This window comes from Bos javanicus, chromosome 10 (genome assembly GCF_032452875.1).
Source record: "Bos javanicus breed banteng chromosome 10, ARS-OSU_banteng_1.0, whole genome shotgun sequence".
NCBI classification, from domain to species: domain Eukaryota; kingdom Metazoa; phylum Chordata; class Mammalia; order Artiodactyla; family Bovidae; genus Bos; species Bos javanicus.
The window spans coordinates 71041156-71059835 of record NC_083877.1 but is presented as its reverse complement, the minus strand read 5'-3'; the positions used below and the strand labels follow the sequence as shown (position 1 = coordinate 71059835).

The 18680-nt window shown below is 42.2% G+C and overlaps 1 protein-coding gene across 3 annotated transcripts in view; it reads right to left on the bottom strand.

Moving 5' to 3' along the window:
- DAAM1 (dishevelled associated activator of morphogenesis 1) overlaps positions 1–18680 on the bottom strand; it is a 182409-nt gene that overhangs the window by 126412 nt on the left and 37317 nt on the right. The gene's annotated exons all lie outside the window — the stretch shown is intronic.

Sequence of the window (18680 nt, the reverse complement as noted above, 5' to 3'; positions counted from 1 at the left end):
AATGAAGAGTAGCTCTTTGGAGAATAAAATGAAGACTGGAGGAGGGCTTGCTTGTATTTGAAAAGTGAAAGTCACTCAGTCGTGTCTGACTCTCTGTGACCCCCATACAGTCCATCGAATTCTCCAGGCCAGAATACTGGAGTGGGCAGCCGTTTGCTTCTCCAGGGGATCTTCCCAACCCAGGGATCGAATCCAGGTCTCCCACATTGTAGGCAGATTCTTCACCAGCTGAGCCACTATGGAAGCCCTTGCATTTAGTTCCTTCTATTTTATTTATTTATTTTAGCATGGACTTGGACTACTTTTTCGCCTTAATTATCCAGCTATTTCTGAAACTTTAGCAATATTTGTTTGTAACCAGTCTTTTTAAAAATTAAATAACTCTCATTTATCAACCCTCTTTAACATGCCAGGCACTTTCAATGCCCTTTACATTCATTCATTATCTTGGTTAATCAAAGAGATAAGCCATGAGTCCTTAAGTGTCTCTTTTTGTCCTTCTGGGACCACAGTTCAGTTCAGTTCAGCTCACTCAGTCGTGTCCAACTCTGCGACCCCAAAGATTGCAGAACGCCAGACTACCCTGTCCATCACCAACTCCCGGAGCTTGCTCAAACTCATATCCATTAAGTCGGTGATGTCATGTCCCCTTCTCTTGACTTCAATCTTTCCCAGCATGGGTCTTTTCCAATGAGTCAGTTTTTAGCATCAGGTGGCCAAAATACTGGAGTTTCAGCTTCAGCATCAGTCCTTCCAACAAATATTCAGGACTGATTTCCTTCAGGATGGACTGGTTGGATCTCCTTGCCATTGAAGGGACTCCCAAGAGTCTTCTCTAACACCACAGTTCAAAAGCATCAGTGCTTCAGTGCTCAGCTTTCTTTATAGTCCAACTCTCACACACATACATGACTAATGGAAAAACCATAGCTTTCACTAGATAGACCTTTGTTGGCAAAGTAATATCTCTGCTTTTTAATATTCTGTCTAGGTTGGAAGTTCACAGTTCATGTACTGTTGAAGCCTGCCCTTGAGAATTTTGAGCATTACTTTGCTAGCATGTGAAATGAGTGCAATTGTGCAGTAGTTTGAGCATTCTTTGGCATTGCCTTTCTTTGGGATTGGAATGAAAACTGACCTTTTCCAGTCCTGTGGCCACTGCTGAGTTTTCCAAATTGGCTGGCATATTGAGTGCATCACTTTCACAGCATCATCTTTTAGGATTTGAGATAGCTCAACTGGGATTCCATCACCTCCGCTAGCTTTGTTCATAGTGATGCTTTCTAAGGCCCACTTGACTTCACATTCCAGGATGTCTGGCTCTAGGTGAGTGACCACACCATCATGGTTATCTGGGTCATGATGATCTTTTTTGTTCTGTGTATTCCTGCCACTTCTTCTTAATATCTTCTGCTTCTGTTAGGTCCATACCATTTCTGTCCTTTTTTGTGCCCATCTTTGCATGAAATGTTCCCTTGGTATCTCCAATTTTCTTGAAGAGATCTCTAGTCTTTCCCATTCTATTGTTTGGGACCACAGCCCATTGTCGATGAATATCTATGCTCTGGCCCTGGCTCATAGAATGCTTTCATTTCTGCACTTTTTCATTTTACCACACCCACCCCTACAATTGTTAGTTCTCCAAATGAAAACAATCTGTTCAACTGTAAAACACCAATATGAACAATGACTTTTTTCTTTTAAACTTATAATTAATTTAGAATGGTGGGGGGAGTGAAGGGGAAACAAAGAGAAGACTGTATCTCATCACCATAGCAACAGAATGCATAGCTGTTCACTTTTACCAAAATTGTATAATTGAGAATCTTCTTAAAGATTTTTTTATTTATAATCTTAAAGATTTTCTGTATTTGGTTTTTGTGTTTTTTTTTTGCTACAAAAGTAGATATTGCTACCTTTATCTTTAGAACATATACTCCCTAGGCAGCAGGTCCAGAAACATTATATAAAAAACTAAAAGTGTCTAATTAAGGAATTTTTTGTGAGGTATTTATTGGCAAGTTTGACCCAAAAGGAAATAACTTGCTTAGTAATCCAAAACCCCACCTCCTAAAGCTCAGTACTCAAACTATCGAAAGAGCAGTACAGTGTATCCTGTTACAGTCATGGCTTCTGACCAACCTTAAATAAGCAAGCAAATACAGTAATGGAGAGAATAAATTGCAAAAGGGCACCAATGGAAGCATAAGAACCATTCCCCAAAAGATAAAGGCAAACATTGGTAAGTTTTTAAAGGAAGATGAGAAAATTAATGCCAAAACAAGAGGTTGTTGGTATTTAGTGCTAAGTTGTGTCCAATTCCCTTTAGACCCCATGGACTGTAAGCCCGCCAGGTCGCTCTGTCCATTGGACCTCCCAGGCAAGAAAACAGGAGGCAGTACAACACTAAAAGAGATCTAAAAATAGTCCAGAAAGTTACGCTTAACATTTCAAGGGAGCATTCAATATACTTGAAGACATGACAGAAAAACGTCCAACCCTTACTTACACATGATTGCTACATATATGCCACCACCTTTCCCCTGCACTCAATGCCTTTTTTTTTCCCTCCTAAAATCATCACTTACCTTACCTTACACTCTCCATTCCGTGAAAATTATCCACCAAGACAGTCTGTTTTTGTTAGATCTCCCTCCTATTCATCAGCAGTAACCAGAGCTGTGGCCAGTGTTCCTGCTAACCTGGCTACTGGCTCCTCCATGGTTCCTCCCCTTCCACTGCCCCACTTCACTGGGTGGTGGCAAGTGTAAGGGAAGAGCCAACTCATTTGTGGAAAAACATGCTGGTTAACAACCATACTTGCTCATACTGGAACAGTCATAGGACAGAGATGCCCGTAGATAATCAACCTACACACACACACACACGTTAAACTGGTTTTGCCTCATACACAATTCACAGGCAGTCAAGACTCACCCCCTCCCCACACAGGTACACACCAACCCCAAATTCACAATTCTGCATGTGTGATCACTTATACATTTTCATCCATTCATTCATGGGCCGACAATGTGCCCAATTCCCTGTTGTGGGTTGGGATATGAGCGTGAACAAAGCAGATGTGGACCTTGCCCTCGAAGAGCTGGTCCACTGGCACCTGACCCCTGGCTGTTCAAGCCATTGCCACATTTCGGACTCTGGCTCAGAGAAGACAGGTGGGGAGTGAGTGGAGGGAGGGGTCAGTTGGTCAGCCTATCTTCAGGACAAATATTTTGCTTGCTTCAAATAGCAATTCACTTTTACTGGAAACTTTCATGTTTCCTGAAATATGGAGCACCCAGGAGAGGAGGGAGTAGGAAGTAGAGGGTGATATGTACATTCCTGAGGAACAGGAGACAAAGAGCTAGCCCTGGAGGGCTAATGTTCAGAACTTCAACTAAGATCCTGGACTCCCACTTTCCCCCATGAAAGATTAACTGCTGCGGGAATCACACTACCCACAACTACAAAAATACATCAAACTGAGAAAATGAAATTCCTGGTGAGGTGAGCCCTACTAACCACCCCACCTTGCTCCAGACAGTACTGCAGGAAGAGGAAACCCAAGCCACGTTCAGGGGTCTTGCTGAGATGCAGAGTCAAAGCTGGGGGAAGTTGAGACAACTAGAGCTCTGGAAATCTGCCAAGGGGTCCTCTCAAAGCTTCAGCTGAGGACTGCTTTGCACATGGACCTAGGATCCACACAGGGCTGTGAATGATGTGCATTCCCATCAGCCTCACAAGACAGAGCTCAGACTACCTAAAACACCAGGGGGAGTCACCAAAATGGTCCTAGGCTCAGGCTGCTCTGGAAAAAGCTTGACAGCAACCTTAAAAGGGTCAACGAGGAACTTAACTGTGTGCCGGAACAAAGGCCAGCACTCTTCAAAGGAAGCCCTTCAGGCAGGCAGAAATTGATACCAGACAGAAATGTGGATCCGCACAGAGCAAGGAAGAATGCTGGAAATGGACAGCCTGGGGGTAAATAGAAAACCAGACGCTGCCGCAGAGTTTCCAGAGCTACTGACCAGGAGGATGTGCTTTTATAGAAATCCACTGATGATACCAATGGGGTCAGAAGGTCAGGATCAAAGCAGTCCCCAAGTTGCTACTTACTGCCGTGGTTCAGTCACTAGGTCATGTCTGACCCTTTGTAACCCTATGGATTATAGCACATCAGGCTCCCCTGTTCTTCACTATCTCCTGGAGTTTGCTCAAATTCATGCCATTGAGTCAGTGATCCTTCTCATCTTCTACCGCCCCCTTCTCCTTCTGCCTTCAATCTTACTCAGCATCAAGGTATTTTCCAATGAGTCAGTTCTTCACATCAGATGGCCAAAGTATTGGAGCTTCTGCATCAGCACTCATCTCACACACTAATAAAGTAATGCTCAAAATTCTCCAAGCCAGGCTTCAGCAATATGTGAACCATGAACTTCCTGATGTTCAAGCTGGTTTTACAAAAGGCAGAGGAACCAGAGATCAAATTGCCAACATCTGCTGGATCATGGAAAAAGCAAGAGAGTTCCAGAAAAACATCTATTTCTGCTTTATTGACTATGCCAAAGCCTTTGACTGTGTGGATCACAATCAATTGTGGAAAATTCTGAAAGAGATGGGAATACCAGACCACCTGATCTGCCTCTTGAGAAATTTGTATGCAGGTCAGGAAGCAACAGTTAGAACTGGACATGGAACAACAGACTGGTTCCAAATAGGAAAAGGAGTTCGTCAAGGCTGTATATTGTCACCCTGTTTTTTTAACTTATATGCAGAGTACATCATGAGAAACGCTGGGCTGGAAGAAACACAAGCTGGAATCAAGATTGCCAGGAGAAATATCAATAACCTCAGATATGCAGATGACACCACCCTTATGGCAGAAAGTGAAAAGGAACTAAAAAGCCTCTTGATGAAAGTGAGAGAGTGAAAAAGTTGGCTTAAAGCTCAAAGTTCAGAAAACGAAGATCATGGCATCTGGTCCCATCACTTCATGGTAAATAGATGGGGAAACAGTGTTAACAGTGTCAGACTTTATTTTGGGGGGCTCCAAAATCACTGCAGATGGTGACTGCAGCCATGAAATTAAAAGACTCTTACTCCTTGGAAGGAAAGTTATGACCAACCTAGACAGCATATTCAAAAGCAGAGACATTACTTTGCCAACAAAGGTCCATCTAGTCAAGGCTATGGTTTTTCCAGTGGTCATGTATGGATGTGAGATTTAGACTGTGAAGAAGGCTGAGCGCCGAAGAATTGATGCTTTTGAACTGTGGTGTTGGAGAAGACTCTTGAGAGTCCCTTGGACTGCAAGGAGATCCAACCAGTCCATTCTGAAGGAGATCAGCCCTGGGATTTCTTTGGTAGGAATGATGCTGAAGCTGAAACTCCAGTACTTTGGCCCCCTCACGCGAAGAGTTGACTCATTGGAAAAAACCCTGATGCTGGGAGGGATTGGGGGCAGGAGGAGAAGGGGACGACAGAGGATGAGATGGCTGTATGGCATCACTGACTCAATGGACGTGAGTCTGGGTGAACTCCGGGAGTTGGTGATGGACAGGGAGGCCTGGCGTGCTGCGATTCATGGGGTTGCAAAGAGTCGGACACGACTGAGCGACTAAACTGAACTGAACTGAACTGAATCAATATTCAGGACTGATTTCCTGTAGGATTGACTGGTTTGATCTTGCTGTCCAATGGACTCTCAAGAGACTTCTCCAGCACAATTTGAAAGCATCAGCTCTTCAGTGCTCAGCCTTCTTTATGGTCCAACGCTCATATCCATACATGACAAGGGTACTGCTCACTATTTCTAACCTCAGTCATGCTCCTGATGCTCTCAGGCCATGATATCCTAAGGATGAAACTCTACCTTGAACCATCCTCACATTAATGACTGTCAAAGTGCTTTGGAAACTTTAAGGATTCATCAAATAATTACTGAGTGTTTTCTATGTACCTTTCTAAGCCAAACCCTATATGTCTGGGCCTCAGTTTGCTCATGGTAAAATAAAGATAATAATAGTAGCCAGGTTGCAGGGTTGATGCTTGAATTAAATAGGTAAATATATATGTAAAGTACAAAGAATAATGTCTGGCCATGCTGCTGCCAAGTCGCTTCAGTCATGTCTGACCCTGTACGACCCCACAGATGGCAGCCCACCAGGCTCCCCGTCCCTGGGATTCTCCAGGCAAGAACACTGGAGTGGGCTGCCATTTCCTTCTCCAATGCATGAAAGTGAAAAGTGAAAGTGAAGTCGCTCAGTCGTGTCCGACTCAGCGACCCCATGGACTGCAGCCTACCAGGCCCCTCCGTCCATGTGATTTTCCAGGCAAGAGTACTGGAGTGGGGTGCCATTGCCTTCTCCGATGTCTGGCCATAGAAAGTCCTTATAGATGTATTTTTATTATCATTATTATTACTGGTATTATACTATACTGCTACTACGAATTAACATTATTAGGCATATGATGATGAAAGGGGTCAATTTGGTTCTTGATCTCCTAGTTTATATTTGAGCTGTGTCATAAGGAAAACAATGTTCTGGAGAAAATATGTTAAAAATTTTGCCTGAAAAAAACTCTGAAGATAGCTGAGGTGTGGTGGCAGTGGGGTAAGGGGCGAGATACTAGTAAGAAGGGAGACCTAGGCCTAATCCCAGCACTGCCGCTTAAGTAACTCTGTGACTCTGGTTATTTAGCCTGTTGGAGCCTTAGTGAGTAAGTGAAGTCGCTCAGTCGTGTCCGACTCTTTGCGACCCCTTGGACTGTAGCCTACCAGGTTTCTCCGTCTATGGGATTCTCCAGTCAAGAATACTGGAGTGGGTTACCATTTCCTTCTCCAGGGGATCTTCCCAACCCAGGGATCGAACCCGGGTCTCCCACACTGGAGGCAGACGCTTTAACCTCTGAGCCACCAGGGAAGATTGGAGCCTTAGATAATCCTTAAAGAGCTAGGATAACGATCTTTAAGATCATTTCCAGTTCTAGCATCTGAGGAAGTAAACCAGAGGATCCACTTTAGATGCACGTTTTTCCTGCCTTTTGAGCAATTTAATCCTTAGAGTGTCAAATCCCAACATAGAAAATAATTAATTCTAAGGAAGGGAAGTTTATGATTTAATAAAGAAGAAAGGAAAAAGAAGCTCTAGACCTAGGATTTATAGTCTGCACAGAACTCCCAAACCAAGAACCAAGACCACCTGATTCATTCCTCTAAAAATGAGAAGGAGGACTTCCCTGGTGGTCCAGTGGTTAAGAATCCGCCTACTAGTGCAGGGGACCTGGGTTCGATCCTTGGTCTGGGAAGATCCCACATGCCACAGGCTAACTAAGCCCAAGTGCCCCAACTATTGCAACCCACACCCAGAGCTGTGCTCCGAAATAAGAGAAGCCACCACCAATGAGAAGCCCTGCACCAGAACGGAACAGGACCCCTATTCACAGCAACTAGAAAAAGCCTGGGTGCAGGAGCAAAGACCCCGTGCAACCAAAAATTAATTTTAAAAATAAAAAATAAAAATGGGAAGGAGTGCCACAGCCCACTGTTTCTATCCATTGCTGGGTAAGCCATCATTTTGATCTTTGAGAAGTCAAAGAATATACCTAAAGGAAGCAAAGAACTCTTCCTTCTGGTTCTAATATTTGAATTGGCTCCAATGAAACAGAGAAGTCACTCTCCTGTTTACAGTTCCACAATTAAGAAGAAACATGGTAGTACACTGTGAAGTGAAGTGTTAGCCATTCAGTCGTGTCCGACTCTTTGGGACCCCATGGACTGCAGGCTCCTCTGTCCATGAAATTCTACAGGCAAGAATACTGGAGTAGGTTCCCATTCCCTTCTGCAGGGGATCTCCCCGACCCAGGGATCGAACCCGGGTCTCCTGCATTGCGGGCAGATTCTTTATCATCTGAGCCACCAGGCAAACCCTGATGGTACACTGTAGAAGTTCCTTATGCTAAGAAAATAAGAAGAAATATGTAAATAGCCAGCTTCTATCCACTGTTTGCCACAGCTGGTACCCAGTATGTACCACAACTGATACACTATAGACTACAAACACAAAAGCTCCCACAAAATTAACTAGGTCAAATTTTACAAAACACAGATAATTTTAGCCATGTCTCAGAAATAAGTGTTTTCCTTATTGGTAAATGCCATTCAAGAAAAGGTTACACTGGAAGAAAGGAAGTGGTAGAACCCTAAGAGGATGAATCTATGGCTGGTCTTCCAAAGTAACACACAACAGCATATGGGTGTGCATGCACACACATGCACACAGAGTACTATCTGAGAGTACACTGTGTCTGGCTTTGGGACCTCTGATCACTAACCCTAAGGGGCATGTCTCTAACCTACCTGCCCACTTTGCACATCTTTGGGAAGGGCTTAATCTCCTCCCCAGGTGATTTTAATGCAGTAATCAACAAGTGGTCCTGTCTCTTCTCCACTCATAGAGAGGTGGGCACATGGCATTGGCTTGGCCAGTTAAGGCACTCCACCCCCGGGACTGAGTGACTGATCTAGGATGGGCACACAACACAAAGAAGACCAAAGGTCTTTATATGGATGGATGCTGTAGAGGAGAGGACTGCTCTTTCCTAGAATCACAAGATAAAAGGACCACATACACCTGCAATTTACAGTAGCTGCTTTTTCCACCACGTGTTAGAAAGTGCCCAAGAACAAAGGCAGCATAGACAAAATCAGAAATGAGAGAACAGGACGAGGGGGCTAGGGAGAGAAGGAGGGTTTAATGACATCATTGAACTACTAGATCCAGCTGAGCCTCAAGTCAAATATCCCTTGACCTTTTGCATCATTCAATGAAGCTCCCGCCCCATTCCCTGAGGCCGATTTAAGTGGGATTTCTGTCCCTTAACAATGCAAAGAACACTGATTCCTGCTCCACTTGACTAAATAAAATGGAAACTGCCAATTGCTAAGTGCCCCCAAAGTGTGAGAGCTCACGTGAGACATCAACATGCATCATTTCAGCTCATTTTTATGGCCATGCTAGGAAGCAGGTATCACAGTTTTAGATACCAAGAACATCCAGAAAACTAGGAGACATCAGAAAGGGTTTAAACCCTGTCTCACGTCAGCCAGTTCTCTTTCTACGTACAACACCCCCTCAAAGCACAAACTCTTTCAAGCATTACTATTTTCCAAGAATCAACCTAATAGTCAACCGAACAATCAAGTCACAAATCCAAACACAAATGTCTCATTTTAGAAAAGGCTCCAAAGAATTTGCTGCTCACAAATCAGTATGACTAATGTAACATCTCTTTCCTCAAAGGGCTCCTATTTTAGAAACAAATTTTGCAAGAATGACTTTCTAGGAATCTTAAATAAGTCTATGAGGGACTTGTTCCTTGAAGCTGGGAAAGTATACAGTATAGTGCTGAAAAGACACAGTTACTAGAATATAAAAGTCATCATCATTGCTAGCAGGGAACATTCAGAAGTCATCATCACTATTTCCCTTTCTCAAATAGGCCACAACCCCATTTCAGCCATTCACCTCTACCTCTGTAGCTAGCAGTAGAGTCTGAGAGAGAAGCTGCATGCCAGAGAAGGAATATAACAAGGTCAAGGAGAAAAGACAAAAAAAAAAAGCATGAGGCAGAATTTAAGTAAAGTGTAACATATGAAAAGTCCACCATTGAGCCTGCAAAAGAAAATGTCACAGGGAAAGGTATCAAAGCCGTTGCACACAGTGGGAAAGAAGAGACTGCACAAAGTGGAAAAGGCCAGGGCTGTAAGTAAAATATAGTGTCCTGCACTGGGTAGAAAATTAATTTAGTTCTTTCTCTCTCTCTCTTTCTACCTATAAAAAGAACTATCAAGGCAATAAGGAAACTGTGTTTAAATATTAGGCATCACTACATGATATTTTACTTATATTATTAAGATACACTTGATTGTATTCATCTATAATACATAATACACTTACATATTACTGTATATGAATTATTTTTCTTATCCTAATTACATATGCAGTATTGAATTTTCAGAGTTAGTTGCACTGACCCTCTTGTCTTTTCCTCCCAGTCTCTCTAGATTCATTATTTAATCTATTAACAACTTATATTTTCCAATATTTTATTCTTATATCTAAACTATCCCTCATGATATAATGAATGTATTTTCACTTTATTAGGCTTTATCATCACAGGGTAATAATCCTTGATGTCTTAACATTTGGAAATTTCTGTTATTAGTGGTGATTTGAGGAAAACTGTTTTCTGGGTGGGGGAAGAGTTGCTTTGTATTTTGTTTCTTGTTTTGGGGAGGTTTTTTGATCTTCAACACTACACTCTTGACAAATGGACATATTCATACTTATGATGAATAAAGTGAATTAAAAATTAAAAAAAAAAAAAAACCTATTAGGCTTACTTTTTGCACGATTTGGGTGGAACAGGTAAGACCTTGAGGCCCTTACTTGGGTAATAGTCAATGGTCCTAATTATAGGTTGGATTACTTATTTCATAGAACCACAAAAAATCTTAAGTGTTAAAACCATTGGGTGTAACCCTCCTTTATAACATGTAATACATTCCCTTAGTAATTTACAGTCTGCTAAGTATGTGAATCGGAGAAGGCAATGGCACCCCACTCCAGTACTCTTGCCTGGAAAATCCCATGGATGGAGGAGCCTGGTTGGCTGCAGTCCATGGGGTCGCTAAGAGTCAAACACGACTGAGCGACTTCACTTTCACTTTTCACTTTCCTGCATTGGAGAAGGAAATGGCAACCCACTCCAGTGTTCTTGCCTGGAGAATCCCAGGGACGGGGGAGCCTGGTGGGCTGCTGTCTATGGGGTCGCCCAGAGTCGGACACGACTGAAGCAACTTAGCAGCAGCAGCAGCAAGTACGTGAATATACACAGTATCATTTGATTTTCCCAACAAATTCTTCCTGAAAGAGGTAGAGGCATAGGCAATCATATATTATCTTTATATCTACTTTACAGTTGAGAAACTTCTTTGAGCATTAACGGGACCTCCACAAAGTCAAAACAGTCCTAAGCAGCAGAGCAGGGACTGGAATTCGGGCTTCCTTTCCCCCAATACTCTGCACTGCCATCCTGCCCATCCTACAGTCATCTCAGAAAGAGTCGCCTGAGGCTTTCACTGAAAGGCTCTGACGGAAGAAACATCATTTAAATTATGTACGAAATAGATGATGACTATGTGTCATCAAACATTTGATGTTTTAGAGGGTAATACATTGTACACTCAGGAGATGTCTAGATCAGCAAAAATCATACAAATGTAAATATTCCAGTGTTTTCTTGGGTCAACTACAGCTTTACTCCCTCTTCCATTAAGAAGCTATCTGTCAGAGGTTATATGAAAAGGATTAGGAATACAAAATTGAACAAGCCATCCTCTGCGCCTTTTAGAAGTCAAGTAGATTAAAAGGAGAGGCTGCCCTGCAGATGTGCATGGAGAACACAGGGGAAGGATAAACTATACCCAGGACTGTCTGGATAAGATAGGAGACAATGAGAGAAACCACACTTGGTTCCAGGCATTCCAAAGCTTATAGTCTAACAGAAGAGACCCTCATGAACACAGCAAAATACACAGCACTAGATATAACTGCCACAAAAGAGATATTAAGTATTTCAGAGATTCAGAGGACCTTAAGGGCACTTCCAATTAGGATGACCTCAGAAATTTTTGAAACAGATGAAATATGAATGGGCCTTCAGAGAACTGTTACATCTTAGCAGAAAAGAAGGAAGGGGCCTCAAACACCAGCTGCCTACTCCCTGTGGAGAGGCATCCTGAGAAGCTCTGGGTTCTATGTGGGGCTATGACAGCCATCTAGCTGTGGACACGGGTGCTGCTGGGCTCCTCGGAGCTTTCTCTCATTCACAAGGTCATATAGGCATCTCGTAAGACAGATGGACAAAATTGATAAAAGACAACAACCAAGACACTCATCTTATGGGCCTAATGAACCTGAGCCATTAGGTAAGAACATCCATGAATTACTTGTGCTTCCACTATTTCTCTCTATGTAGCCTTCGTGCTTACTGATGGAAAGATCTCAACATAAAGAACAAATATCCTACTGTGCAAAATTGTCAACTATATCCTCACAAGTCATTCCAAATAAATCATTTAGTTCTGAAGGAGAAGCAAGTTGTAAATATATCATCTAAAAACACTCTAACAGCTTCAAAGGGATATATGAGCTTCACTGATACTTCCAGTTCCAGCAACACTGGAGCTAGCATATGTGCTCAACTAAAAATCACCCCAGATTATAAAAGAGACTTGAGAGATCATCTTCATTTTAGAGATACTGAGGCTTTAGGAGATTAAATGACTTCCTCAAGGCCACAGTCATTTAAGACACAGCAATTAAGTAGACTCAATGAATGATTCTAAATAGACTCCTGATAAACAGACAGCCTGACCTAGCAAATGAATCTCAAAATCCTGTATGACTGTTTTTTTACCAAAATTAAAAACAAACTAAAAATCTATATGAATATTTCTGGCTTATAATGATGCTGTTTTAAACACTGTTTGAAATTTCATCAAGATCTGTATACTCTAATTAGTAGAATGAGTCAACTTTGGTTGCATTCTTTTAAACATTTTCAGTCAAAGAAGAAAACTAGAAACCTAGCTCCAGAGGCAAAGTATGTGGCATATCATTTGTGAATCTGTGATCCTTCAAATAACTGAAGAAACTTGTTCAGAGACACTTCCCACTGACCAGCTGGTTCCTACTCTGGGGAGCCCTGTGGGAAGAAGGGACTAAGAGCTCAGCCATGTGGTTGGTGTCTTAATAGAGACTGTGTCAATCCTGATACAAAATATTTTATAGATGCAAGTTTCTAAAGTATGCTTGATGGCATTTAGGTATCTTTGAGTTTATTCCTCCTTCAGAAGAAAAGTACATAAAGTGCTCCATAATTTCAGATCAATCCATTCCCTAAATTTGCTGCATTAGCCTAAACTAAATCCTATATTGGCTAAGCTTGGCCAAGCGTAGTCAAAACAAACTTTTTCAACTTCTAATTCTTATCAATATATCTCCTGGTATTTCCACTGCCAATGCTAGATGAGTAGCTAACTTTTCTGTTATAACACTCTCTAACACGTATTCCACCACACACATACGGGATGTCTCTGGGAATGTTCTTATCATGCTTTGGATAATTTTTACTATACATTTCCTTCTAACATAACAGGAATAGATGTTCGCATGTTCCTAGTTGTAACTAGGAACTCAGCTGAACTGAGCTTCTGATTAAAATAGCTACTCTTCAAATCCCACACTCTTTCACATAACATTGCAGAACGTGTAGGTTAAAACCGATGGACTCTACATGTATGAAGGGCAAACTGCAGCCTGTAGATCGTTGTGGTACCCCTCCCCTCAACAACATTTTTTGTAAATAAAATTTTATTGGGTCACAGTCACAACCATGTCTACAGACTGGCAATGGCTGCTTTCTGAGTGGTTGTCAGGGAGGTATTTTGGTCCCCCAAATCTAGAACATTTACTAACACCTTATAGAAAAAGTTTGCTGATGCTGACCTCTGGTCTATACTAAGCACAAGAAACAGAATTTGGGGGAGGTTTTCAAAAACATTTATATTAAAAATAAATTAATTCATTCATTTACAAAGTATATGGTGACAACCTCTGGGAACTCTTTTAGGTGCTGGAGACCCATCAATGAACCAAGAAGATGTGGCTCCCATCTTCATGGAGATCATATTCTACTAAGAGGGGACAAACATAACTCCTCTAATTTCAGATAGATAAGATATTTCGAGAGAGTGGCCAAGGATTCTGAAAGGGGAGTGATTCTTTAGAAGATGCAAAGTTATGAAGATGACAGCTGAGAAGATGTCACTGGAACTGCTATCTGAATGATGAAAATAAACCAGCCATCCAAGAATCTAAAGAAAGACTGTCCAAGCTGAGAGAACAGCAGAGGCTGGAGGGGAGGAAATACTAAGCTGCTTGAGAAACAAAAAGGTGGCTGATGTACCTGCAGCATGGTAGACTAGAGGAAGAAACACAAGGCAGGGTCAACATGTTCAGCAGGTGCCAGACCACGTGCGAGGAGTAAGGAGTAAAATCACGTTTCTAAGAAATGCCCACCTTCAGATCCTTAGCTACTAAAAAGCACGACTAGACAGAAAACTAATCATAGTGTAAGGATCACTTTGGCAACTCCATTTTGCCATAACGTCTTTCATGTTTCTAAGAAATGCCCACCTTCAGATCCTTAGCTACTAAAAAGCACGACTAGACAGAAAACTAATCATAGTGTAAGGATCACTTTGGCAACTCCATTTTGCCATAACGTCTTTCTTCTAATCTGCCGAAAATTACCTGAAGTTTCAAATGTCAAGCAACTCAAGAAAGAACACTTTGTTAGAGGCAGTTTCTGCTAAGGAAGTGATTATTCACTCCCTGCAAAAAAAAAAAAAAAAAAAAAGTCAAAACTGACTGCCTTCCTCATTGTAAAGATCATTTTATGTCATTTAAAATGGGACTTTTTTGAAGAAAGGGAATTTCCCAGTATTAAGCATAATTAAGCCTATTTCCCCCAAGTCTACCAGGGTATTCATTGGATGAAATGAGTTCTGTCCCCTTGACAGCTCTGCATACCAACTGTGTGCATGTCCCAACAGAAAGCTTTCAAAGCAGTTGGCTGGTCTGGACAAAAGGCAATATTCCTCAAAACCCTGCAAAGCTGTACCATGTGGCTTGGTTTACCATCTCCAAACTAAATGGAGGGCTGTTTCAAAGGCAGAGAATTTCAATATGTTGGTGCTGCTGCTGCTGCTGTCACTTCTGTCATGTCCAACTCAGTGTGACCCTCTGGACTGCTGCCCACCAGGCTCCTCTGTCCAGGGGATTCTCTAGGCAAGAGTACTGGGGTGGGTTGCCATGCTCTCCTCAATATGCTGGTGAACAGCTACCAAATCAGTCTACTTTGTCAATGGCCTTTCCCTTCCAATTTTGTAGAGTTACTTATGAATCTGAAAAGTCAACTTTCTACTTTTAGATCCAAAAATAAAAGAAATCAAGGGCATTCGGAAGAAAGGTCAAGTCAGAGGTGATCTGATAAAACCAAGACTTTCAACCAACAATGTAAATTTAGGAAGAAATGAGTAATTATGAAATATTCTAGAGGTATGAGATCCAACTGGTTTTCTTAAGACTTGACAATGCACAGATCTGCAGTACAGGCTCTCCTCATAGTGAATGCAATGAGGTGACAGGTATGGATGTTTATAAGCACACCTGAACAGGCTATCAAAGAACAATAGTGAAACGTATGCAGAAGCATGGGGCTTTCCTGCTGGCTCAGCAGTAAAGAATCTGCCTGTGATGCAGGAAACCTAGGTTCAGTCCCTGGGTTGGGAAGATCCCCTGGAGAAGAAAATAGCAACCCACTCCAATATTCTTGTCTGGGAAATCGCATGGACAGAGGAGCCTCATGGGCTATAGTCCATGGGGTCGCAAGAGTCAGACACGACTTCGTGACTAAACCATACCCACATACACAGTGCAGAAGCATAAACCTTCCAGCAGCACTGCTGAGAACAGCCAGCGCACAGCTTCCCAAAGGAATTAACTTGCAATCAGTTTCCTCCCCTGTAAAGCGGGGCTAAAATAGTGCTAACCTTCAGTCCGGTGCAGTCTTTACCAAATGCTCAATAAACAGTATATTTATCAAATATGCCACTTCACATGCCTTATATCACTGAATACTCATTAAGCCCAGAAGTTGATCCTTCTGTGCCACATTTACAACTGATTAGAAACAAAGGCTCAGAAGAGTCGCATGAGTTGCCCAGAGATAATCAGCTAGTAAACGGTAGCACCTAGACTTGAAGCTGGCTAGCTCTAAAGTTTATGCTCTTAAACCCAAGTTGCATATTGGTGGTTTGTTCACACACTTTCTTAGACCCACTTGCTGTTGACTGATAATATAGCAGTAGCTAAGGTTTGTTAAGCACTTAGTTATATGTCAGTCACTGAGTTCTTCTAATGGGCTCTCTCATCAAGTCCTAACTACAAGCCTGTGACGGGGTTTTATTATAGGCACTGTTTTTCAGCGACGATCTGGAGCTCAGGGATCAAGTATACTGCTCAAGGTCACACAGCTAATAAACAGCACAACTGGCCATTTGAACTCTGGCTGTCTGGCTCCAGAGCCAAATTCTTAACCACTGGACCAAACAGCATCCTTAAAAAAATAATGTTTTAAAATGAAGTTTTATTAATTGCCAAATAGCTGGGCATTCTATTAACACAGCACTTTCATTCCCAAGCAGCAGTAACGTGATGCAGTTTGCCATGATCCCACCAAATCTACTCTTTCTCCAACACCAAGGCCAGGAGTCAGTTGCCATTTTTCATCATTTTCACTTGCACATAAATAAGAAGATGGTAAAATAATTCCTGAGCTTACATTTCCATCAAAAGTGGGAAAACAGAGTACAGTGTGCCACATGTCCAAAGACAAATGAGAGACAAGTGGAAAGGAATATTCTTGTGTTTAATATGCAAAACGGATGACTGTTTTCCTTCCTGTGCTGAGTTACATCACCCACCTGCTAGAAACATTTGAAGTTGATCCATCTTAAGGCTCAGCAGTAAAGAATCCGTCTGCCAGGGCAGGAGATGCAGGTTCCAACCCTGGGTCAGGAAGATCCCCTGGAGAAGGAAATGGCAACCCACTCCAGTCTTCCTGCCTGGGAAATCCCATGAACAGAGGAGCCTGGCTACAATCCAGGGGGTCGCAAAGGGCCAGACACAACTCTGCGACTAAACAACAACAAACAGCAATGTCTATATCACTGCAAGCAGCAAAAGGCATGCTGATAGTGTACAGCTGCTCCAAAGAGAAAGCTTTTTAATTCTGACAACAGGATGATGAAAGGGGTCCCCCGTACCATAGAATTCAAATGGTCAATTTGTTTAAGATCTTTTTTGTTTTTTAAGTGTTTAATTTGCTTGGATAGAAAGAAATTCAGGCACAGGCAGAGGCTCCATGTTACCCTGTGGAGACTACTGCCTCCCTGGGTAAGGACCCCTGTTTGTAACAAAAGGCCTCTAAGCATCTTTGTTCCCCAAACCACCACGACCACGACCACCACCCTGCTTGCTCAGCTGCAATGTCTGCATCCAGTTACACCAGTCTCTGCGCCACCCTAGTCAGACTTCCAGTTGGCAAAGGCTCCATGAGTCAAGTCCCACTACGGTCACCTCTGGGGACCACTGTAAGTAAGCAGCAAAAGGCCACCCAGATACCATTATTCCACAGGGAAACAGTGGGCTTGTCATGTGGCTTGCCTCGTCTGCATCACAGCTGAAATTCCTTTTGTAAGGGGAAGAGAGCTAATAACAGGCCTTAAATTTAAAATCAACTAAGGTTTACACCAGTAAGTAGACAGTGCTAAATTTACCCCATCACTGTCCCATTCTTTCAAACATTCTACTAGTAAAATGGGTGTTGGTGGGAAAAACTTACTTGACATTCTTTGCAACCCACTGAACTATTTATAGGAAGGACAATAGCCCAGGCCACCCACCAAGATGGAAACACCATCCAGAAGGATGGTTTCTCTGAAGGGCCTTCTGAGAGCTTGCTAAGAAGCAAAGCTGACCCACAGGGTAGCGGGAGTCTCCTTCCTTTGAATTTCAATCAAGAAGAATATCAAGCAAGTTTTATGCAACCTATTTAGTTTTGCCAAGTTGTTAGGACTACACTGTTGACCACCCGTTACATGGTAAGTGAATGGAGAAACATTTCAACTGTATTTACTTCAAAACTGAGAACAGAATGAATATACAAAGGGCCCAGAGAGATTACAAATAAATCAGGGTCTTCCTTTTAATCTTATTTGCATATTTTAAATCTTGGTTTTATGTCTCTTTAAGAACCATGTGAAGTGAGTTTTTAAATCAAACTCAAAAAAACCCAAACGGTAAGTGATACTCTGGTGTCAGGAAGATCTCCTTCAAACAATCTACTGAGCATCCCCTGCTCAGTGAAAATCAGGAGTGTCTTTGGCAAACGTGCTAAATCAATACCTTCTACTGCTGGTGTGTAAGGTTGGGCAAAGTGACCTACACAGAGAAAATACCCACAGAAGACATCTTCCAATTCGGTCCACTAAGCTTCTAAGTTTCAATGAAATGAAGTGAAGTCGCTCAGTCATGTCCAACTCTTTGCGACACTATGGACTGTAGCCTACAAGGCTCCTCTGTGCATGGAATTTTCCAGGCAAGAGTACTGGAGTGGTTTGCCATTTTCTTCTCCAGGGGATCTTCCTGACCCAGGGATCGAACCCGGGTCTCCCACATTGCAGCAGACACTTTACTATGTGAGCCACCAGGGAAGCTTGCTGGCTAATCAGAACTACAAATATTCAGTCAAACCTTTAAAAAAGTAATTCATTAGACTACTTCTCTACATTTTCTAAATATTGTATCAGTGTAAAAGAAAATCAGTGGAAAAATCAAGGTGTTTGAGAACTCAAGGGAAAAAGAGAAAACATTCATTCTACCCATGGATGGCCCCTGGAGAAATAAATTACTTGAAACTAGAGGTAAATCTGAAACAAAGTAACCTTTTGATCTATAAGGCTTGGGGGACGGTAGAAGGGAAGAGGC